This window comes from Agelaius phoeniceus, chromosome 27 (assembly GCF_051311805.1).
Source record: "Agelaius phoeniceus isolate bAgePho1 chromosome 27, bAgePho1.hap1, whole genome shotgun sequence".
In the NCBI taxonomy this organism is placed as follows: Eukaryota; Metazoa; Chordata; class Aves; order Passeriformes; family Icteridae; genus Agelaius; species Agelaius phoeniceus.
In genome coordinates this window covers 3,279,257-3,296,071 of record NC_135291.1, presented here as the reverse complement: position 1 = coordinate 3,296,071, position 16,815 = coordinate 3,279,257, and the positions used below count along the sequence as shown (strand labels likewise).

Below are 16,815 nucleotides of genomic sequence, written 5' to 3'. Positions count from 1 at the left end.
GCTGGGCTAGAGCAGAGGGAAGCAGGGGGGCAGAAGACTGGGTTTCTCTCTCTGCTAAAGACATTTCAGCTATCTGGTGCAGTGGTGTGGTGTATACAGGCACCATCAGGAGCTGCGCTGTGACATAAAGAGGTTTAGGAGTCTGAGAAGGAGATACTATGGCAGTTTTCCCAGAAGCTTTGGCAGCTTTCCCAGAAGCTTTGGCATCCAGCCCAGAAGCTCTGGCAGCTTTCCTGGAAGCTTTGGTAGCCTGCCTGGTAACTTGCATGGCACCTGCACCTTCTTCAAGGATAGATTCACCAAGTTCCCCATCAGAGGCCCCCTCTGCCTCATCCCCCTTATCAATTTCTGTTATCAACACTGATTCTTCATCTGCATCCTGCTCTGTTTGTTCTCGCTCTGTTTTCCATTCCTTTAATGCCTCAAAAAGCGATCCCCAGGTAACAGCTAGATCAACAACAGTTTTATCTCCCACTCAGATGACTTCCCACAGTCTGTCCCCAACTTTTTCCCATGCTTTAACACTAAATGCTGTGTCGGGATCAGTGCCAAAATCCTGTGATTTAGCCCACAGCAATATACTACGAAGGGCATAGTCTGAAGTATTAATTCCCTTATTTCTTAACAAAACTTTCCATGTAGCCAAAACAGTCTCTTCTTCATTAGATAAATTATTTCCCATTATTACTAGTTGGTGGCTCACCTACTTCCAGGTGTCTTGATAGGAGAAAATCAGGTCTGGGCTTCCCTGTGGCTTCTACCCGCCATTCTCAGCTGCAGCAACGCTGCCTCCCCCACTATGTCCCAGTGAGTCACATTTGCCAGTCACAAGGACCCCGTTTGGGTCCAGATCAAGTATGTTCTTAAGGGTGTTGAATCACATCAGGGTCACCAGATGTCGCTTTCAAGGCAGTCATGACACAAGGCAGAGACCACAAGCAGTCTCAGATGGCAACTCTTTATTATCGAACATGGCTGACCTTTTATACACTTTCTAATTGTTTATATTTCTTCTGCCCTAACTATTGGCCACAATAAGTCAACATAATATCATTGGGGATAAGTTACAGTGACTTCAACTAACTTTCTAAAAATACTTCATCCAGCTGCAAAGTTCTCTTCTTATCTTTCTTCAATTCCTTACTTTTCTTGGTCTCCTCAGTTACAGCCTTGGAGAGAATCCTTATCAACTTCTTGCTTCTTACCTTTCTTCTCACTCCTTTAGCTAACAGGCCCGCTGTTGGCCCCTTCCACACAAAGGCATTTGCTATACCAGCCCCCACAGTAAGGTTCATTAGTAACGGTTGCCCTATGCTGAAGGCACACAGGTGGTTACATGCCTCTATCATTTACAGCAGGGTGGGCTCCTCCTTAGACAAGGACTTCAGAAGTTTTTTACAATTCTCATTAGCATTTTCAGCAGCTAATTTTGAAAGCAACACCTGTCTGGCAATGTCATTCTCAATTTGTCTTTTAAGAGCTTGTTTCAAGCAGCCATTGAATTGCATATAAGGCTCCGCCAGTCCTTGCTTTACATAAGTAAATACTTTTTGGGGGGCTCACAGCATCAGGGACCTTTAAAAATGTGCTATGCACAGCTTCAGTAATACCCTCAAGGGCCTCACTAGGAATGTGGGTTTGCCCAACAGGGTCTGAGTGGCTTCCTTCTCTGGCCAGGTGGTCAGTCATGAGGGCTGCAATATTCTGGTTTGCATGTCCCACAAATTTCACAAACAAAGCTTCAAACCCCTTTTTCCACTGAGCATCTCTGGAGGCCGGTGGGCCTACAGAACAAAGGCCATTATAGACCTTTGGACAGACAGACAGACCCCAAGTTGGAGAAATCTCCCCTGTTCAGGGCAATTGAGCAGACCCTCTTCCAGGATGCTTTGTTGTATATGCAAATGTACCCAGTTCTACCTCCCTGGTTGGACTGTTGGCCTCTCCCTCCCTTTTTCCTTATATTTATGTCCTTGAATGTTCTCCCTTCCCTGCTTATCCATTGGCCCCATATTGCCTCAGTGTCCCACCCTCTTTACCCTATTGGTTGCCACCCCTTGTCTCCCCTCTGTACTGCCCTGAGCCCTCACCCATTGGCCCTGATGCTCTGTTCTGCCCCCCCCATGTCCCCTGTATTTAAACCCAGACCTTCCACTGTTCTTTTTGTCTTTGTCCCTGAACCCCTTTGTGCGTGGCTGGAATAAACCTCCTTCTCTGGCATCCGTACAAAGACTCTTCCCATTTCTTTGTCATTGGTGATTCTACAAGAGAAGTGTGTGCTGCAGTGATTGTGTGTGTGTGTGTGTGTGTGAGTGCCTGTGCCACCGAGCGTCTTCATTACTGGAGACACTTCTGGAAGGTCACGGCTCCGCTGCCTCTCTCTCCACCACCAACGGGCTTGTGGCTTGTGACAGCTGGCAGCCTGAACAGGGACCTGTCCGGAGCATTCCTGGAGGTGTCTTCAGTAGCTTTTTGGCTACTGAAGTTAAGCCATGTTCGGAGCAGCCAATTCCCAGAGGAGACTCCTAAGTTTTATTGGGGAATCGCACAGGCGACCGGCAACGTTCTTGAGGCGAGAAGATCGGTTGAAGCTGACGGACAACCTGGAGAGGTTTTGTTGACCCACTGTCATGTGAGTACTATATTTGGGGGTCACCCTTTTTTGTCTTTCCTTTGCCTTCTTTTCCTCTTGGATGTTGGGAGAAAGTGTGGGGATGGGAGCCAAACTGACCCACCCACACAGGGAAGTTTATACCCAAGTTAGAGGAATCCTTGTTGGAGAAAATTTTCATTTTTCAAAGGGAGATTTAAAATGTTTTATTCATTGGTTGTTCAAGTATTTTCCTGATGTTATGAGGGAATTCATTCTAATGAGTTCTGGGACCATATAAGGAAAAGATTCTATGTTCTTTGAGTTAAAGGGGATCTTTCAGTGGGGAAATTTTATCCTTTGGCCTTATCGCTAAGTCTGTAGAAAACGTTGGGAAACATTCGGGACCCCAGTTTAACACCCCTTCTCCCCGTTCCTCCCCTCACATCCCTAAACTCTCTTCCCTGCCTCAGGCAGGATTGGGAGATGGATCCTGCCAGAAAGCACAGGGTTGCTACCATCACCCTGACATCTCCCAGTGTCCTCTGTCCCCTCTCCAGGGCAGCACTGGCCATGCTGCCTTGGGCTCTCTCCTAACCCTCTTTCCAATGCCCATGTACCCAGTTCTACTACCCCCAGCTGTTCTCCCAGACAGTGCTGGTAATGTGGCCAGCCCCGCCATCTTGTCTTCTCCCTCTCCAAGTTTTTCTGCCCTTTCTCCACAAAATGGTGCTGACCCCACAAAGGCAATGGCCATTTTGTCACCTCCCTGTTCTGCCAAAAATGACACCTCTGACCCTCCTCCCACTTTCTCTATTCCTGTAATCGCGCCCTGCCCCTCCCTTCTGTGTCAGGAAGTGTGTCCATGTTGGGACTTCCCCTCTCTATCGGGAATCCCCTCCCCATTGTGCACACCAACCCTACCCCTTCCTCTCTTGACTCCTCCTGATGGTCCCTCCCATTCCCATTCCCACAACATTGGAGCCAGAAGTGGTGATGACAGCAACCAGAAGGAGCCCATATTGGCTTCCACAGCTGCCCACAAACAGGCAGATTCTGGCTGCCCCAAGAGGCTCCATGCAGTCATCAAGTGCCCTCCATCCTCCTCGGAGGATGAGAGTAGGGATTCTGCAGACCCGGATTCCAGTCCTGAGTCTGAGGATCACTGGGCCAAGCTGCAGAGGGAAGCCACTGGGAGGGCTCAGAGCTCACCAAAAAGATTGTGGGCTTGCCAAGTATATGTAAACATAGCAGAAGAGTGACTGCAATCAATTCCTGGGAGCCGATCCCCTATGGGGAATTGAAGGAGCTCTGCAAAGTGGCTAAGGAATATGGTTGGGGGTTGCATTTCTTAAAAACATTTCTGGAAGCCACCTTCTCTTCCCGTGTCTTGGTCGTGCATGAAAATAAAAATATCATGAATTGCCTACTCTCCCTGTGTCACAATCCATCCTTACGAACGGGTTTTGTGATTGTTCGTGGATTTGATCTCAGGGTGCAAAAAACCGACACGGCACAGGGGGGTTTGCAGTGATAATCAAAACAAATGCACCTTTATTGAATAACCAAATGCGTTGGGGAGGAATTGGGGAAAAAAGGGAAAAATAAGGAAAAGAGGGAGGAAGAGAAAGGAAGGTATATAGCTACCAAACATAGAACAGCCAAGTCCTTTGATGTCCAGCCAATGGAGTTCACCAGGTCACGTCTGGGGAGATCTTGAAATCTCTCACTAACTCAGAGGTTATTTTTATGATAACTCTATTGAAAATTGTGAGGGAGGGGGGGAAACAGATACAATAAAGAATAGATGTAACAGGTAGTCCTGTTCTCAGCAGTAAACGAGAGCCATTGTCTTCTTGGTCCAGCAGTCACAACCTGCAGGCAAACATCTCGCTTTGGTCAGCTTGCCTCCCCCACACACCTGCCCCGGGCTGGGGGTTTCAGTCCCAGTCCTTGGAAGGAGCAGAGGGGCCTTTTCACATGGGGGTTTCATGTCTCACTCCTTGATGGAGAGGCTCCTTACATCTCAGTCTGTCTCTCACGGTGGTTGTAAAACAGGTGAGGGTCTTCTGTGGGGGACCACCCAAGACTCAGGAGAAGTCCAGCCAGGCTGAGAGGTGGGACAGCTTCCAAGGCTATTGCTGCAAAAAGGCAAGATGCCCACTTCTTCTTTCATTGGGCTCAGTGTAGCGTACAGCAAACAACACCTGTGAACAATAGCTTAGCACTGTGCTCAGGTCTCGGAGCCATTGGCACGTAACTTTCTCCAACAGGGCCAGAAACTTCAGACAAGGGTCTTTTCTTCAGTGGTCCCCAATGACGATCGTGAGGCAGATGAGAGAAACTTTGGACAGAGTCTCACACCCCGGTCGAGTACATGCTGTGGGAGAGGCAGTAAAAAAGGCATCTCAAATCACTGGCGGACACATATTCAAAAGATGCCAACAAACCAAATTTAACCCTTGAAGAAATGGCAGGAGAAGGTGACTTCCAGAAGCCACAAGACCAAGCAAAGGACTTACAAGAAGCTGCACTCAGTGGCATCACCACTGCTGCAAAGACATCCCTGCTCCTCACTCTCGACGACACCCTACATACACAGAGCTTCACTAACATTAAACAAGGGCAAGTGAAATTTTCATGAAATTTGTAGACAGACTTAAAGTTGCACTTGAGTGACAAATAGAAAGCCCAGAGGCCAAGAAGGAAGTGCTAAATAAAATGGCCTTGGCAAAGGCAAACAATGAGTGCAAAACAATATTAAGACCCAGAACCTACAATCAACCAGATGGATGAGGCCTGCAACAAATTATCTTCCACTGAACACACCGTGGCAAGGGCAATCTCTAAGGGAGAGGGCCTTTTTAACATCCCAAGACGCTGCAAAATGTTTTAATTGTGGGGAACTGGGCCTTTTTTTGAAGGACTGTCCAGAATACAAAATGCCTAAAGACCAGCAGCCACCAAAGAGGTGCCATTCATCACACTGTATGGATTGCAACAGACATTCTAACAACTGTTCTCAGTTTTGTTATCACCAGTAACCTCACCACCACCAGCAGCATTATCAGCCAAAAAACTTCCAACAGACTGCAGGGTGGCCCCGTGTGAAGACAGCAAATGGAAAGCTGTTTCACTGTACCCTCCCCACTATTCTGGAGGTCCAATACGTGGGAAATTCCCGTGGAGCTCTTCATACTCCGAACAACAGACCAGAGTGACCAAGGCTTTCCAGCAAGTTCAGGTCAGGACGTGACACCAACTGGTGAGTGCTTTGTCTATACAATTTGATGACTCTGCTTTCTATCGTATTCCCACCAGAAAATATGGACCCCTAGAGGGCCTGAGGGATGTGCTGGTAATAGGTAATGTATTCATGGACCAAATGAAATACATATTATAGTGGAAGTACAAACTGTTGGGCCAACTGACGAAATCACAGTCACTTTCTGCTGCACAAAACCACCACACTTCCTGCACAGAGAGACTGTGATCGCCCAAGCCTTTTTATTGCCATTAAGCATAGACAATATCCCAGAGCACCCAATGGCATGCTGGGTTGAAATCATGGGCCAAGACAAGCCCCTTATAAAGTGCAGTCAGTTGAATAAAGGTAATGACATCCACCTACAAGGGATGGTGGACACAGGGGCCAATGTTACTATCATTACACAACCTCAATGGCCCCTGAACCAGGAGCTGACTCCTGTCACTGGAGTCACCTCAGTGATTGGAGGAGCCGCCATCTCCATGAGGAGCGAGCGTATTATCACAACAGAGGGACTGGAGGGCCAAACTGCCACCATCAGGCCATTTGTAGTCAGGGCACTCACCACCCTGTGGGCCAGGGACCTGTTGTCCCAGTGGGGAGCTTGACTTGATATTCCACCTCTGTCCCGGGATTTCTATTTGGGGCCACTGCAGAGTGCACCACCCCACCATCACCTGGAAGACTGACACCCCACCGTGGGTGGATCAGTGGCCCCTCTCAACAGAGAAATTACATACCCTCGAGCTTCTTGTGGAGGAGCAGCTCTCCAAGGGCCACATTGTACCTTCCAACAGCCCTTGGAACTCCCCTGTCTTTGTTCTCAAAACACCTGGCAAGGACAGGTGGACGCTCCTCCATGACCTTTGTAAAATTAACAAGGTCATTGAGGACATGGGTCCCTTGCAGCCTTCCTTCTCCGTCCTTGCTTCCTTGTGACTCGAGACTGGTGGTCGTTGATATCAAAGACTGCTTTTTCAACATCCCCCTCCATCCTCAAGATGCTCCCATATTCACCTTTTCCATCCCCTCCCTGAACAGACAGGCACCTCTGAAGCGGTACCACCGGTGAGTCCTCCCCCAAAGTGAGAAAAACTCCCCTATATATGCCAGTGGTACATGGCCCTTGTCCTATCTCCCATCCAAAGGACTCTCCCAGATGCCATTATCCTACATTATATGGATGGCATTCTGTCTTGGTTTGAAGACAGATGTCTGCTAAGGAAGGCAGGAGCTTCCTGTGAAATGGAAAATGTAAACCCCCTCCCTCTGAATTATTATAATTTTGAAATTAAAAAGCTCTCGAGCAAAGATATGGGAATAAGAATAACAGTTATTTACGAGGAAAACTAAAAATACAAATGCAATAGTACAAACAAAAAAACCCCACTGGCAGAGTCAGAATATGACCTGACACCCTGTGGGTCACAGTGGTGGTAGCAGTCCTATTAAATGGAGGCTGCAGTGCTCCTGCAGTGACAGGTGGGGTTCTGTTGAAGCAGTGATCCTGTAGAAGGGTGGAGTTTTCCTCTCAAGGTCCAGTGGTGGCGTAGATGGGCCTGGACTTCCTCTGGGAATGCAGTGGAAAAGAAAGCTGCTCCTCTGGGAATCCAGTGGGAAAAGGCTGTCTCTCTTCTTCCAAATGTCAAATTATATCCAGGTAGGAATGCTTGGCTCCTCCCTCTGGCCGGAGCATCTCACAATGGGATGATGAATTTTTCATCAGTCATGCAGTGACACTCAAGGGCCCAATAACAGAAGATATCTCCCAGAGGGGGGGATTGTTGAGGAAGAGATAAAGTAAACTGCTGTAAGAGATGGTCTGAAGTTTCCGTCATTTGCCTCACGACCGTCACAAGGACAGAGAGGAAGACCCTGAGGACCCTGGCTGGAGTTCTGGCCTGGTTGGGGTGGATGCTTGCCAAGTGATTGTTTGCAGCTGTGCTTGCTGTGCCCCCACGTTACAACTGCTTTGAGCAGGGGCTGACAGGGAGCGGCTTGCTCTGTACACTTACACCTGCTTCACGATCCCTGCTCATCACAATGGCCCATGAATTTCCCCACCTCTTGGCCAGATGAACTTTCTGGGGTAACTCTGGTGATCCCCCCATAGAAGATCCCTCATCTGCCTCACAAGCACTGTAAGGGAAGCCCCCTCCCAAGGACTGAGACTGAGACCCTTAAAATTCTAACACAGGGGCGCGGGCCTGACTGAAGTGGGATGTTTGCCAAGTGTTGCCTGCAGGTGTGTTTGCTGCACCAAGACTGGTTTCTCATAGACACCAATCCTGAAAACAATGGGTCTCGCTCACCACTGAGATTGATTTGTCCTGTTTTGGAACATGGACTGTCTTACTCATTTTCAATAGACTAATTCTCCATTGTCTTTTATCTGTTCTCCCCTTGGTGGATGACTATAAAAGACCCCTGAGTTATGCAAAGAATTTGAGATTCTCCCCAACGTGACAAGATGGATCTATTGGCTGGACCATGAGGATTTTGTCTCTCCGTTGGTAGCTATTCCCACCCCTGTCTTCTTCTCTCTCCCTCTATCCTTTATCTCCTTTCTAATCCTTCTATTGCTTCTGCTGTGGGCACTCAATAAAAGGTGCATTTGTTTTGATCAAGACTGAAATCCCCTCTCTGTTGTTTTTGCACTCTGAGATCAGTTAATGAACCATCACAACCCCACTTGTACGAGTGGATCGTGACATTAAATTGCCATCATGAACAGGATTCTGACAGACAGAGGGGTTTGCAGGGTTGTGTGTAGTCTGTAACAGGGGAAGGATGTTTCACTCCAGCCGCACCGAGCCCGATACCCTGAAAGGGGTGAGCAGTTGTCTAAAAAGGAAAGGGAGTGACTCAAATTTCCCACAAACTGCACATGCCTAGGTGAAAAGCACCCCCATACTCAATTGAGGGTTCTGTCTTCAGAATTTCACAAAAGATCTCTTAGTGCAAAAAGGGAAACTGTTTTTGTGTATGTGTGAATCTGGACTGTCTGGGAAGCGAAGGGACTACTTGAAGTAACTGAGTAGAACCTCCCAGGCACACTTAGTCTCTTCACCCACCCAGGGAAGCAAGGGAAACACAGCAGAGGCTGTGTGGTTGTGTACCTTAAGTCTACACTTCCCTGTCATGGTTTTGGTCCCTTCACAAAATGACGGAAAACCTCAGCGCAAAAGTTGAAGCTGAATTTTATGCTCTACTAGCCAAACACAATGCCAAACCTTCTCCCAGAGGAGAAGAACGGGCACAAAGTAACTGATTTAATTTGGAAAATGTTATTGATAGAGTATGTTCTTTACAACATGAAACAAAATTTAAACTGGGCAAAAATAAAACTATTCTCTGCTCAGTTTTGGGAGCTTGTCTCACAGCAGCTATAAAAACTCTCTTAAAGTGAAGAAGTGAGGAAAAAGCTATAATGGACTCCCTTCAAAACCTAGTTGACGTTTGGAAAAAAAATTAAATGAAGAAAAGAATGAGATCCATCTGTTACAAGCTGCCCTTAGAGAGGAACATGTTAAGAATTCACTGAATGCTGATTCCTCAACACAGGCAGAGGAAAAGAAACTCCTCACATTAAACAGATTTATCCCCATAAGGAACTAGAGGCAGTAAAAAAACTGTGGAGAAAACTGCTGCCCTCATTTGAGACCCCTGGTTAAAACAGAATATAATTATATTAATTATGAAGATTTTGAACCACATATCACAACTAAACAAATACCATTCAGCACTACCAAATTGGCTGAGCTGAAGAAAGAATTTGGGCGCCTTCCACAAGAATCGGAGATAGAATATGTCTTCCAAGTGTCCCTTACTGGTGAAGATCAAATTAAATTAACTGAACAGGAGGCCAGTGGGTACTGGGGACATGGAGTTTTCCTAACAACAGGAGATAAGCGTGACACATGGTCCCTGACACAATGTGTGCCTTTCTGGCCCGGGGGAATTAATCCTTTGGAAAGGGGAGACCCTTTAGCTATAGTCAGTACCCCCGACCAGCTTTTGGAAGGCGCCCACAAAGCCACCTGCCTGCAAATGATTCATGAAAAAGGTTGATTCCTGGTTTTCAGTCACCAATGCAATTACCTGTAAAGCCTGAAATTATGACTCCTTTAATTTGAGGGCTTCCTAAACCTACAGCAATTACTTTACAGAAAACCATAATGGCCTTGGGTCCCGTAGAGAGACTAGATAGATTCCTTGGTAACCCCACTGACCAAACTGGATCTACTGATCCTGGTTTCACTCCATACTCCATCCCCTCACAGCCCACAGCTTCTCAATCTGATTCACCTGCCAGTAGCCATAAAGTTTGGACATGGAGCGAGGTTGCAGTAGATTTGATTAATTACAGTAGATGATATGGACCTGTAAAAACCCTGGAGGAGAAATCAGAAAAAACAAACGGTGTTTGGTTTATCAGGGCTCCTCACGGTGAAAATTTAGGGAAGGGAAAACAGATCTCTAACCACCACCATTGGTGGTTGTTGGAAGTTAAAAGGGGGGTCCCCAGAGAGGTGATGGATGGTTTGCCCCTTGATAAATTACAGAAAATAATAACTAATTGGCACTATCAGAAACCGAATTTATCAGTTCAACCCAGTGCACCCCTCCCTTCTCAGAATCCAGCCAGTGAGCCAAAAGAAACCCTCTCCCAGCCTCTCCCTCAGAATTTAGGATGTGAGCCAAAGCAAACACAGAACCAGAGAAACTAGGCTCTCCATCCCTTATAGGTGAGCAAAGGGCTGGAGCATGGATGTATCTGAGAATGCTCACTAAACATAAATCAGGAGATATACTGATCACAGCTATCACAGGCCTCAAACAGGCACTTGTAACCTTTCTGATTGACACTGGGGCACAAATCTCTGCACTAACAAAAAGGATGCCCAGAAGTGTAGAATTGTTCCTACAAAGAAACCATGTTGTGCTTTAAATGCCCTAGGAACTACAGAATCTATGAATGTGGCCTTAGTAAAACTCATGCTCCATGGAGAGGAGAATCAATTAGATGTCAAAATTGGGGATATTCCAAACAATTTATTAGGGATGGATGTTATTGCTGGGAGGCAGTGGGAAGATTCTGAGGGATTCCTGTGGTCATTTGGCGTGCCACGTCTTAACATTAGACTGCTCCAAGCTGCATCCTCCTCACTGTCTAGCAAAATTACTCATGTAAAACAATACCCTCTACCTTCTGGTGCCAAAGAGGGCATCAACTGGTTATACAGGACTTGTGAGACCAAGGAGTGATAGTCAATACCCATTCTCTTTTCAACTTGCCACTGTGGCCAGTTTGGAAACCCAATGAGAAGTGGAGGCTGACAGTAGACTTAATGCCAACACAGACCCTCTTACAGCAGCGGTCCCAAATTTGGCTGAATTAATGACATCAATTCAAGAAAAAGCTCACTCAATCATGGCAACTATAGATGTCAAAGACATGTTTTTTATGATACCCATACAGCCAGAAGATATGGACCTATTTGCCTTCACATGGGAAGGACAGCAATACACTTTCACTAGGCTTCCCCAAGGCTACAAACACTCCCCCACTTTGGCCCACCATGCTTTAGCCCAGGAATTAGAAAAAACACCCAAACCTGATCCTGTAGCTGTTTATCAATACATTGATGACATTCTGGGCTGGGGGCGGGGGGGGGGGGGGGTGTGTGTGTGAAATAGAGGTAGTAGGGAAACATCAGCAGAAAATAATCTCTCACTTAGAAAGTCTTGATTTGCAGATGCCCCCAGAGAAAATTCAGAAGTCTTCTCAGGAAGTGAAGTTTTTGGGAATTTGCTGGAAAGGAGGTATGACATGTATTCCACCTGATATCCTAACCTCTTTAGATCAGATCAAAATGCCTGAATCCAGGAAAGATCTCCTGCAAGCTCTAGGATTATTAGTGCTCTGGAGAAAACATATTCCAGATCTTTCAATAATTGCCAGGCCCCTTCATGACTTGCTGAGCAAACGGGGTGAAATGGGATTGGACTCCTTCTCAGGAGGAAGCATTGCAATTGCTGATTTTTGAAGCAACAGCTCACCAAGCACTGGACCCTGTCCATCCCACAGATCCCTTTCAAGTGGAATGGGGATTTGGCTCCTCAGGGCTGTCAGTACACATTTGGCAGCAGGGTCCTGAGGGTCCAACAAGTCCTGTTGGTTTCTATTCCTGTGGTTTTAAAGATGCTGAGAAAAGATACACTACCTGGGAAAAAGGATTGTTTGTGGTTAGCTTAGCTTTCATAGAAGTGGAAAAAAATGCACGACAACAACCAGTTGCCTTGAGAGGCCCTTTCAAAGTTATTAAGACAGTCACTACTGGGACCTCCCTCCCCGTCCCCAACACAGTGGCCCAAAGTGCCTCAGTTGCAAACTGGTATGCTCAGATTGAACATTACTGTAACATTCTCTCAATAACAGAAAATGCTGTAAAAAATTTAGCAATCCAAGAAACTGAGAACTTGGGCAGCAGCCATGACAAACCTGCCTCTGTAATTAAAACATCCCCTCCTTTCTCCCCCAAACAATCAGCAAATTCTTGGTTCCCTGATGCCTCTGCTAAACAGGAGGGGAAGGTGTGGAGATACAGGGCAGCAGCCCTCCACATTTCCTCTGGTGAACGAATCATTACCGAGGGAGAAGGCAGTGCTCAGGTTGGGGAGCTGAGAGCTGTTTGGAGTGCTTTCCAACATGAGGTACAGAATACCTCTCCTGTCTGCATCTACACGGACTCCTATGCTGTGTATAAAGGATGTACTGAGTGGCTTCCTTTTTGGCAGCAAAATGATTGGGAAGGTAACAGAATTCCAGTATGGCAAAAGGAAAAGTGGCAAGAAATTTTGAACATCGCAAGCCAAGGAAATTTTGTTAGGGTGGGCAGCCTTTCACCAGACAGATGGAAATCCAGCAGGAGAGTGGAACAATAAAGCTGTTGGTTTAGCAAGACTAAGTCCCCTGAAAAAGAACAAATTACAGAGGACTGGGATCAACTATTAGAATGGCTGCATGTAAAAAGACAGCACACAGGTGTGAAAGATTTGTACAAGGAAGCTCTTGCCCAGCGTTGGCCTGTCACCAAGGAAAGGTGTAAAACATGCGCATCAGCCTGTGAGCAATCGCAGACTGGAGACTGGAGAGACATCCTTTGGAAGATGACCCTCTGCATTTCAGAAAGGGTAAAGGCTTATGGGACGCATGGCAGGTAGACTATATTGGCCCCTTTAAGAAGTCAGGAGTTAAACACTTTGTGCTAGTAGGAGTAGAAATTGTATCTGGGATGGTCCAGGCCAATGCTTTTAAAAGAGCTACAGGAGATAATACTGTTAAAGCATTGCAGGGATGGTTTGGAATTTTCCCAAAACCACAGGAAATTCAATCTGATTATGGGTCCCACTTCACTGCTAGAATTGTACAGGATTAGGCAAAAAATGAAGGAATTAAATGGACTTTTCATACCCCTTACTACCCTCAAGCTAACGGGATCGTGGAAAGGACCAATGGTCTTTTGGAATGACTTTTGAAACCAGAGGAGGGAAATTGGGATGTTCAGTTATGGGAAGCTGTGAAAAGTGTGAATGACAGATGGGGTGGTAAATGGGTGTCCCAAAATCACTGTTTTTTGCCCCATAGCTCCAAGCATAATTGCCTCTCTAGGGAGACCAGATGATTTCAAGATTCCAGCATATTACCCTGAACAACCTGTTCTGGTGGACCTCCCTACTGTAGGGGAACTACCACTAGTGCTAAAAACCCCTCTGAATAAACATGCATGGGTAGCCTCTGATGCTCTAGGGAGAGAGCATCGGATAAATACACACTGGATAATTCCATCATTCTAACTTTTTCTGTCCCTTAGTGGCAGGATTCTGTTGTGTTTACTTTTACAGAAGAACCCTGAGGGACATGAGGATCATCTGAACCATGATAACACTGGTGATACTTTTCTGCATCCTACCACAATTCCGTGGACAGAATCCTGCTGAGTGGTCGTGGTCTGAAGCTACCATCCATCACACTAATGTTCTAGAATCATATCCCAAGGGTCGCCACCTGAACCTAGAGCCTATAGTGCTGCATGACTCTGAGATATATCGCCCAAGTGAGTGGGGATGGGATCAGAAGGACTGGACTAGAACCCTAACTGGAACAATTGGTGAGTCGATTGTGGTAGCATGCAGAAAAGTGGAAGGATCTCTCTATGAGAAAGCCACCTCCATTGCAGGTGCTGGAAATGTTTTAGAACCAGATGGAAAAAACTATTTGCACATCCCTACAACAGAACTGTGTCCTACGACAAAGTGGGAGTGTACCAAACAAATTCCCCTCACTCTGTGCTGCTGGCAGGAGTACGTTGGTAACTACACTTTAGGCCCCAGAACCAACAATGCAATTACAAAGGATTGTAGAAATAAATCTACTGCTTGCTGGCATAATTTTACTTTAGCCAAACCAACTTATGTGACATGCCGTTGGTAAAATAACTTGACAAATCCATAAAGTTTAAAAGGCCTGGTTTACAAACTTAAGATAAATGCTATAACAAAGCCCACACTGAGTACAGTAGTCACACCCCAGTGGGTAGAAAGGACTGAGAGCACCCTTAGTCAACTTGATACTGAATGGCCTTGGTCCCAGGCTTTTGTTCATTTTTCCGGATCCTCAGGAAATATGAAGGATTTAAAACTATCAACTGTTGTTACGCATGAAAATCAGATATACACTAGGCAGGAATGGGAAAACCAAAAAACCTGGCAGCTTCAAGGGATAGTGGGGAAAAAAATTAGTATGGGATCCAAATGATTAACGGAACTACCCATAGTAACGCAACCTCAATCGGTGTTTTGACAGATCAAACAAATAAGCATGAAAAGGTTTGTACGCACCCAAGCTTACAGGATTGTTGGCACAATTTTACATTGGCACAAACCATAGAAGCGGTTTGTCTTTGGTCCAAAAAATGTAGGCCTGTAGGGCCTACATTTTAAGTTTATAGTAAATGCTATAGCCCAACTGGTTACAATTTACACCACCACCACTCCAGCCCAACCACCGCTTATGCTTAGCCCAAGAATTTTTGAAAATGGACCAGATATAATTAGGAAAACAGGACAACAACAAATACTGTTCAATCCAGCATGGTTCTCTTAAACAAGTCAAATTGCTGATGCAAAGTAATGTCTCAGAAATTCAGCCGACCTGTTCACCTTTTTTGCAAACTTCCTTTGAGGGTTGGATGACCTGGTTGCAAAAGCGGAACTCTTTTAAAAGACGGACGCTAAGAGACATAACCGGTGTTGTGGGAACAGGATTGGGAATTCTAAAGACTATTGATTCAGAAGTATTAATGAATAAAATTGGCTGCGACAACTAGAGATTTGACCAAGTTACAACAACCACTGCAGTCATTTGCTTTAGGAACACACCAGTGGCTGCTATCAAACATTTTGACAAATTGGGAAAAGGTAAATGTAAATGACCACAAATTGGTAATTGATACACTCGGTGCTACACAAAACAACATTTCTTTGGCTCTCAGCTGTATCCAGGCACAATTGTGGATGCAGTCAGTTGCTGCCTCAATGATAAGAGAAGGTGAAGAAGGCACTTTTCCTACTGAAATTGGGAAAATAATTTGGGACAGTGCCACTGATTTTGAAAGAGAATTCCAATCCTGGTGGAACTTAGTGAATTTAACTTCCAATCCCATTACAAACACAGCCATGGCTTTTGTGTTAACCATACGTAATGCCTCAGTGCATTTGATATTTCCTATGATTGCATTAGGGCTGAATCATGATGGAGCTGTTCTCTATCCTTATGAGCATCAGGAATGGGCCCGTCAAATGGGTGAGAAATGGCAAACTGTTAATTTAGAATCTTGTCTTGTCCGAGAACAACAAGGGTTCATCTGTGAAAGCAATGCAATCATAGCTCAAGACATTTTTTCAGACACAGAGAAAAATATCTGTCATTTTGAAATTCAGCCTAATGAGGCTTCTGAAACAGTCCTTGTATATATAGGCAACAGGTGTGCATGCTTCAGAACTGCTTGTGATTTTGTATTCATAGAGAATATTGTAGTAGATACTAAAAATTATTCAAATGTTTGTGCTTGTAACTTTACCAAGATTACAGGATGTGATTTCTTTTATGAAGCTCCAGTTACCTCTCACTACCTATTGCAATCCAACTACACACTGATTCACAAACTGATGCCTACTCCTATCAGGATGAACCTCACTTTGGTAAGTCAAGTGCTGCTCCATCAAGACTTGGTAGAAATCCTCAAAAAGATAAAGAAAAACGGACAGAAGCCCTGGTGACTGTTCATCATAATGTGAGACAGATACACCGTGTTATGGAGAGGGTAAAGAAAGATGCCGAGCACAGGTGGTGGGATACCCTCTTTGGGTGGTCACCTACTGCCACGAGTGTCCTGAACAGTGTGTGTCAACCCATCGTTGCCCTTTTGATTCTAATTGTGCTTGGTTTTATCTTGTCATCAGTCCCATTTGTTATGAATTGGAGGATGATGAAACGGCTGACAAGATTGATGTCTATAGTCAATGCACACAACTTGGCTGATGTCCTCTACACTGTGGACATCCCCAAGTCAATTGACACAAGGCAATTACAAATTAAGCATATGTGTTTTAGAGCAATCCTGGATTCCCATTTATGATTTTGTGAGAATTACTTTCAATTTTTAGTGAATTGTTTTAGAAAATAATTTTAAAGTTAATGCTTATATTATGATTTGTTTATTGTTTTGCTTTTGATTATTTGTTATTTGTTTCAACCATTTGAAAATTGTTACAAAAATAATACTATTTTAATTAATTAACTATTAGAGTTAATTCCCAATATTGCCGGATGGAACGTGCCTGGGGTCGTCTGGCCTTGCTGCTGGACCAAAGGTGGCAGCTGTGGTGGTCT

At 45.4% G+C, this 16,815-nt stretch overlaps 1 protein-coding gene and 1 pseudogene across 1 annotated transcript in view; both read left to right on the top strand.

Moving 5' to 3' along the window:
• Positions 1-16,815, top strand: part of LOC129132012 (uncharacterized) — a 292,843-nt gene that overhangs the window by 64,777 nt on the left and 211,251 nt on the right. The gene's annotated exons all lie outside the window — the stretch shown is intronic.
• LOC143695834 (uncharacterized) lies at positions 9,022-10,588 on the top strand (annotated as a pseudogene).